Here is an 8,228-nt window from a genome sequence, read left to right as displayed (position 1 = left end):
GGAGAGAGTCATTGTATCACTGCTGCAGATATCATGTGACAAGAAAGTGACCTCATCCATTCCGAGCAGCGCTGAGATTTAAAACAAGAGTCACAGCGACACTGCCTATAAAGCTAGAATACCATATGTAAGATCCTCTTCCTGTAGACAAAAGACTCGCTAGAGATATAATTATCTTTCACGTCGTTGTATTGTTGCGAACCGATCATGTTACTTTTTAACACAACGTCACAGCAATTGCTGGAGTCTTATTTCAAACAAGGAGATTCCGCCTTAAGATGCTTTCCATTGGATTGTCTGTGTGTGTGTGTTGTACAGTCTGCACTGTTCGTCATTAACTCGGGAAATCGCCTGCCAAATCCTAATGTCACCCCTAAAACTGGGAGGCAAGAAAGCAGTCATGGGGACAACTCTCCTTCCAATTTTCCCTTCACTTCTCAGGCCTGCAGTTCGTGAGCATCCCTTCAGATAGAGTCACGCCATCTGATTTTGGTGCCCACTGCCTCCCAGCTTAATTCAGGGAGCAGGAAGCTACAGTCAGTCTCTCCTAGGTCATCGAGAGGCCATTGATCCAGCCAAGACAGCTACGGACATTTCATAACCAAAGTCAGAGATACTCTAATTCCTTATTGTTGGTCACCATTTCTATAAAACATTTCCAGATACGACTGAAATTTGCATTCATTAGCTTCAACATGTGCTACCTTGTTTCACTGCTGTATTCAAGAACAAAATGTCCCCCATAATGCCAATACAAGCCAAAATATTTATCTTCCGCTCACACAAGTAACTGAAACATCACTGCAAAATGATTTCCTATCTGCCATTTCATTGCTAAAGTCCAGACCTACTAAACTGAGTTTCCTTTCCTCAACCTGAACTGCCTTGAAAACTGCTTTTTCTCTGTCTCTCCCTTCCCCACTCTATTCACACTGAAGGTGGAATTCTTGAATTTTCCATTTTATCTTATAGGTTACCCAAGTTACAGTATTAGAATGGGCTTTTCATTCCAATTGGCATATTTATGTTTTATATGTGTCTCCCACCAATCTATTTCATCTGACCCTATCAGCAAATCTTTCCATTTCTTTCTCACTCAAGAACTTATCTAACTTCCCTTAAAAATATTTAAGCTATTCAATTCAACCATCCCAAATGGTACCAGGTTCCACATTCTAACTATTCTATTCCACAATCTATAAACTACAAGCTGAGTCACAACTGCACCAAGGCACCAATCATATCTGTATCACACATATTTTTGCCATATTCCACCAACTTCCAACATTGCAGTGAATTAACTTTAGTATTTGATGCAGAAAATTAAACTTGTTGAAAAGTTCAAGTCTCCTCTGACTTTGCTTGATTCAAAACCTTCTGGCAAAAGACTGCTCTTTAACAAATCATCTAATAACATTCTGTACATGCACTGTGAACAGTCGACATGCAGTGAGCACAAGCATCTGAAATCTTTGATTCTACAGCATTGCAGCATTAAAGGCACAGGTACCGGTGCTGAGGATTGAGGGTGGGACTGAAGTTTCCTGTCAGCAGAAATCTTCAGATCAGGAGTCTTGTCAAATTATTTTTAAAAGTGGATCTTGCTATTTAGGTCAGTGTTTATAATCTGTGCAAATCAGGGAAAATGGAGGTCACAAGCAGAAACCTACAAATTGGATAGAAGAACTAATAACACAATGTATGGAATTGTAAGTCCATTGTAAAGGTCAGAAACAGGCTGTGCTTTAATAATGAAACACAAATATCTTTATCAGATATTTCAAGAATTGCTTGTGTGTCATACAGCACTTGCTACAGTTAAGGGGAGAGTAAAGAAGGCTGAATCATAAACAACAAAGCAATGCCAGGCTAGAGAGAATTAAATTGCACCATAAAAATAAAATATCTGATATTTATAAGAAGTTAATTACTTTTTCAGTTGTTTGTTATTTGGTTGTGAACAGCACCAGAAAAACTAGATTTATTGTCCATTCTATAATGGTGTTTGTGGCTCTAGTCCTTGAATTACTATAGTTCCTCTGATCATAGTTCACACAGTAATGTTAGGTAGAGAATTCTGGGAATCTGATTCATAGATAAAAAGGGAACAGTGGTAAGTGATCAGGTCAAGTCAGGGAAAATGCTAGATTTGTGGGCAAACTGGAGGTGATGGTGTTCAATTTGTGCTGGAATGTCCAGCATCAAATGGTGATGATGGGAGAGGGCACTGAGCAGAGGAGTTTGAACAATTGTGCCAGGACCTCCAGCAACAGGTGATGACGGTGAAGGAGGGCACCTGGAGCAGTCAAATAGACCCTCTCTGGAAAAAGGATGTTTTGGGGGAAATAGGACTCACAGGAAGACATAGTAGATGGTCAAAGGAGTCCACAACCTAATATAAACCACAAGCTTCAAAAATACCATATGGGCTCTGTATTTCACATTCTGCCTTCATACATGTGATGGATAAAACTTTTGCTATAAATTCTGTGTCCTACAATCTTAGACTCCACAAGCACCTGATGAAGGAGCTTTTCATACTGGTGAAGCTAGTGCTTCCAAATAAACCTGTTGGACTATAACCTGGTTTTGTGTGATTTTTAACTTTGTACACCCCAGTCCAACACCGGCACCTCCAAATCACAATGAAGCTTTCAACAGCCATAATTTTCAATCCCTCCCTGTCTGTCTAGATGATTCGTCTTTGATTCAATATGCTAGGATAACTTTGCAAAACTAGAATTTGTCATCGCCCACTTGGCACAGTTTTTACTTGAAAATCAAACTAGAGAAGGATCAACTTTTCCAGACATAAGTACGATACCTTGGGCACTTCATTATCAAGGAAGGCATTATTTCTGAAGATGAGAAAGTCCGAGTGGTGAAGGAAGTTCTAGCCTAAGACTGGGAGAGCACTGTATGGGTTCTTCTGTCGAGCGTGATGCTATGGGAGTTTTGTGCAAGGCTACTCACAGTTGGCTGCCCTATTCCATGATTTGCTGAGGAAATGAGAGAATGCTGAAGGAGTGATTGGAAAAAGAATTGCAAGTTGGGATACTTTATGGAGCATCACAGGGAGTTGGATACGAACAGGTGAAGTGATTGGCTTCCTAGATTTCCATCTCCCTTTCGTACTGGAAACTGATATAAATTTTCTTGGCCCAGTAACAGTGTTGTCCCAGGTTCAAGGGCAAGAAAGAGTGATTCCAACTGATGTCACTTAAGAGTCTCAAGCTGAATGAGAGGGATATAGAGAATTACTCCAGTATGAAAAGTCAAACAGCGAGCTTTGAGTTAAGTTATTTCCCAGCTATTCAGAGACATTTTGGTGTATCCCAAGTTTGAACTGTTTGCCAACAGCAACCCACTCAACTACTTTCAAATATCCACCAAGCTTGGAGCTACAGAGTTTCAATGGGTCACTGACACACAGGTTTTCAATTCTAGATGCAGTACAGGTCAGGCAAAAGTAATGAAAATGCTGATGCCTTTAGCCTGAAGCTGACCTGAGGGAGGGAACACACCCCCTGCCCAGTTGGAGGGGTTGTGGCTGACATTGAGCCACAAATCAAAGGCAGCATGCTGACCCAGACTCCCTACAACATTCAGGCATAGATTCAGTGGAGTGTCAGCAATGTACATGAGACCCCACAATGGGGTATAGGCCAGTCAGATCTCCAGGAGTCATACGGTTGCTGAGACTTGCTTCAGTTGCTGCCTCCCAGCACCAGCACTGTGGGTAATCTACCTTAGAGCCTGGATCCCTTGTAAGTTTCCAATACAGCTCAAGGAGTGATCTGGTCCTCTCAAGCAATTGCTAGATATCACCCCAATCTTTGCCATTTGCATAGGCTGATGATGCAAGAAGAGAATACTGATGTGGACTCAAACACACTAGCTGTCATGCTGCAATTAAACCTGCTAATCATGTAACTGAATATCAAATGGCCACTGTGTGCTTTGTATAGTTGCTCGGATGGAATTGAACCTCCATCAGTAGGTGGCAAATGAAGGAGAATGCTGAGCAGAGGAGATTGAACAATTGTTCCAGGACCTGTAATAGCAGGGGCCATCAGTGAGGGATGGTAAATGGAACAGTCAAACAAACCTTCTCTGGAAAAAATATGTATTTGGTGGAAAGAAGTCTCATGGGAATAACCAACAGAAAGGCAAAGGTTTCCTCAACCCAATGTAAATCACAGTTTGCTTCCATATACACATTTTGTTATTTAACTTTAATTTCCTTTTCTGTTTATAAAGACCTGATGCCAATGGAGTAAAGACCTTTGGACAGTGCGTGCGTAAATGTCATGTTGAGTGTGTGGTGCTGGAAAAGCACAGCAGGTCAGGCAGCATCCGAGGAGCAGGACAATTGACATTTCAGGCATAAGTCCTTCATCAGGAATGCTCATACCCAAAACGTCGATTCTCCTGCTCCTCGGATACTGCCTGATCTGCTGTGCTTGACTCTGATGTGGACTCAAACACACTCTTGACTCTGATCTCCAGCAATCTTTGAGTGACACATTTACCTCTCTAAGCTTATTTACTCTACACTAATTTGCGTTGGTCCATGTAGTGATCAGGGGATCACTTTGTGGTTCAGTTTATAAATTAGCCCCGAAATGCTCATAATCCCTCCTTTCCTAATCCTACCTGTATTGTTGATATCTATGTGGACCATGGCAACTGGATCTATCCCTTCCCACTCCAAGTTTCTCTCCAGCCCAGAAGAAGTATCCTGTAGAATGGTTAGAATATGAAACCAAAGAGTAGTTACAGTTCCGTGGTGGCTCATTTTGTAGTGCATTTACCTCTGAATCATAAGATTCTGTGTTTAAGTTCCATTATAGGGTTTGGGCATGAAAAATCAAGATTGACAATCCAGTGCAATGGTGAGGGTGTTTTGTAGTGTTATAGGGGCCACTTTTCAGATAAGTTTACATCTGTCTCACTATAAAGATGTCATGACATCATTTTAGGTCAGAGGAGATTTTCTCTGGTGCCATGGTCAATATTTATTCTTCAGTCAATACCATAAAACACAGCCTAGTTAGCTGTTATCATGTTGCTGTTTGTGGCACTTTGATGAGTGGAAATTGATGGTTATAGTTCCAATATTACAAGAAGGCTACTTTTCAAAATGTAGTTCAATGATTGTAGAGTACTTTGAGGCATGGTCATGAAAAGTACTACATAATTGCAAATGTTTCCTTTTTTGGGTTTTAATAGCAAAATTTATCAAAAACAATTCATGGGATCTGAGCATCTCTGATTGGGTTAGCATTTATTGCCTGTCCCTACGTGCCCTTTACAAGGTGGTGGTGAGCTATTGTCTTGAACCAATGCTGTCCATTAAGTGTCGGTACACTCAAAATGTAAATAAAGAGGGAATTTCAAGATTTTGCCCCAGCACCACGGGAATGGCGTTTCCAAGTCAGGATGGTGTGTGGCTTGGAGGGAAACTTCCAGGTGGCGATGTTTCCCATATATTTGCTGACCTTGACCCTCTAGGTCGCAATGGCCATGGGTTTGGAAGGGGTTGTCCATGGAGTCTCATTGAATTTCTGCAGTGCATCTTGTAGATGGTACACACTGCTGTTACTAGGCATCAGTGCTGGAAAGTCTAAAGTGTCGTCAATCAAGTGGGCTGCTTAGTCTTGGATGGTCTCAAGCTTCATGGGTGTTATTGGAGCTGCACTCAACCAGGTAAGTGCAGAGTATTCCATCAGACTCTTGACTTGTGGTTTGTAGATAGTGGACAGCTTTACAAGAATCAAGAGTGGAGTTACTCTCTGCAAGATTCCTAGCCTCTAACCTGCTCTTGTTGCCACTGTTTTTATATGGCTAGTCTAGTTGAATTTCTAGTCAATGGTAACCTACAAAATGTTGTTAGTGGGGATATGGCCATTGAATTTCAAAGGATGATGGTTAGATTATTTCTTGTTGGAGATGGTCATTGCCTGGCACTTGTGTATCACTTGTGTATCGTCAATATTACTTGCCACTTGTCAGCCCAAGCCTGGATATTGTCCAAATCATTTTGCATTTGGGCATTGACTTCTTCAATATCTGAGAAACACAAATGGTACTGAACATTGTGCAATCATCAGCAAAACTTCCTACTTCTGACCTTCTGATGGAGAGAATTACATTAGTAAAGCAGTTGAATATAGTTTGGCGAAGGACACTCTCCTGAGGAATTCTCGCAGAGATATCTTGGAGCTGAGATCATCAATCTGCAACAACTGCAATCTCTTCTTTCGTGCCAGGTATAACTGTATTTAGTGGAGAGCTTCCTTCCTGATTCCTATTGATTGCAGTTTTACAGGGCTCCTTGATGGCCCACGTGGTAAAAGTAGCCTTGCTGTACAGCCCTCATTCTTACCTCACCTCTAGAATTATCTCTTGTTTATATTTGAAGTAAGGCTGAGATGAAGTCAGGAGCTGAGCAGTGATAGTGACCCAAACTGAGTGTCAGTTAGCAGGTTATTGCTAAGGAAGTGCTGCTTAACAACACTGTTGATGACACTTACCAACACTTTACTGATAATTGAGAGTAGACCAATGGAGCAATAATTGCCCGAGTTGATTTAGTGCTGCATTTTTGTTTACGGGACATACTTGTGCAATGTTTCACATTGCTGGGTAGAAGCCAGTCTCATAGTTGTGCAGAACCAGCTTAGATAGCAGCTTAGCAAGTTCTGGAGCACAAGAGATAGAAAGGAGTAGCATGATGTGTTGATGGGGACAGGTGAAGGATAGTAGGCCGCTCCAGTAGACCAGAAGTATTGACACAAATCTGTTGGACTAAATGATCTGTTACTGTGCTGTGCCAAACAGATTAAAACTAGTAAATTAAAACATAGCTATTCAGCGAACACTAGGAAATAGCAGCAGTTATTCAACGAGAAAAGGCGAGTTTTATATTTGCAGTGCATTTGATATTATTTCAAGAAGAAATGCAAACAATTCTCAGAAAGAAATGCTCCAGTGTTATGGACCAGATTAAAACCCCTCCAACTATTTGCGATTTTTGAGAAGATTTGAGGATAATTGCAGACCAACACCCACAAAGAAAGCAACACACACAGACAAGATACTTAACTACAGAAACAATTGTCCCAACACCCATAAAGGGAGCTGCGTCAGGACATTAGTTAAATGAGGCACAACACACTGCAGCACTCAGGAACTATGAGCAGCAGAGGAAAAATACCTATACAGTATACTCAAGAAGAATGGGTACCCGATAAAGGCAGTCTGCCAATTCTTAAACAACAAAACCATACAAGTAGACACAACATGCCCAAGAGATCAAGACACATAAATAGAAAGTGGGACAGAATGCCAGTGCTTCACCGGAAGCTCACTGATGATGTTACCCAGCATGGTGTCAAAACATCTGAGAACAAACTTTCCAGCTCAGCGAGCTAACTTGCAACCCCCTCAAACTATATTAAAGAGATAGCCTCGACCTAACTTTTTATTATTTTAAAGGTAAGTGCATGGTATTGCATTCCAGATTTAACTCAACTGGTCAACCTACTCAACTTTAAGCAAGCACACTTTATTTTTACATCACGGTTAAAATACTGACAAAATAAAAAGGAAAGAATTAGCTTAATTGTAAATCTATCAAAATGCTTAACAAATTAATACATTTATTGACTACTACTAATTAACTGTTCCAATGCAGTAAAATCCCATAAACAGACCCTTGGCAAAGTCAAATGCAGTCAAAATAGATTGTCTCACATGCAATTCTAGCAGCAGGAAGAGTACCCCAGCCTTTAGCTGTACCAGAGAGAGAGGAATAAGAGCTTCCACATCCAGTTTCAAAACTCCAGCAACTGCAGAAAACTAAAACTAAAAATCCTGGTTCTGTGGGAGCTTGAACTCACCCATTCAGGCTGCAATGTAAAAAAGAACCCCAAGGCCTCACAAGCTGTTTTCTTTATTGGCTTTGAGTAAACTGCTACTCTCCTCCGTTTCAACTGTACTTCATTTAAAAAGGAGAAAATGTACTTCTTAAAGTCATAGTATTATCATACCAGCTCCACTCTGATTTCTCCAGTTGGTCAGTGAAAGTTGTCATAACTTTTAGTCTTTAAACTGCTGGTTGACCGGATGTCTCCTGATATTTCTTGAGATACTATGCTCGTACAACATTTGTCATTTCTCATGTTGATCTATTCTGTAGTCTCAAGTGGCGCAAGTTTCAGGTG

At 40.9% G+C, this 8,228-nt stretch overlaps 1 protein-coding gene across 1 annotated transcript in view; it reads left to right on the top strand.

Moving 5' to 3' along the window:
- The window catches only part of pigf (phosphatidylinositol glycan anchor biosynthesis, class F), a 119,837-nt gene that overhangs the window by 92,465 nt on the left and 19,144 nt on the right, over positions 1 to 8,228 (top strand). The gene's annotated exons all lie outside the window — the stretch shown is intronic.

Source organism: Chiloscyllium plagiosum, unplaced genomic scaffold, assembly GCF_037043375.1.
Source record: "Chiloscyllium plagiosum isolate Xiang-an unplaced genomic scaffold, Cpla_swu_hap1 HiC_scaffold_10, whole genome shotgun sequence".
Taxonomy (NCBI): domain Eukaryota; kingdom Metazoa; phylum Chordata; class Chondrichthyes; order Orectolobiformes; family Hemiscylliidae; genus Chiloscyllium; species Chiloscyllium plagiosum.
Note: the sequence above shows the minus strand (reverse complement) of the source record. Positions and strands in the feature narration are given on the sequence as shown.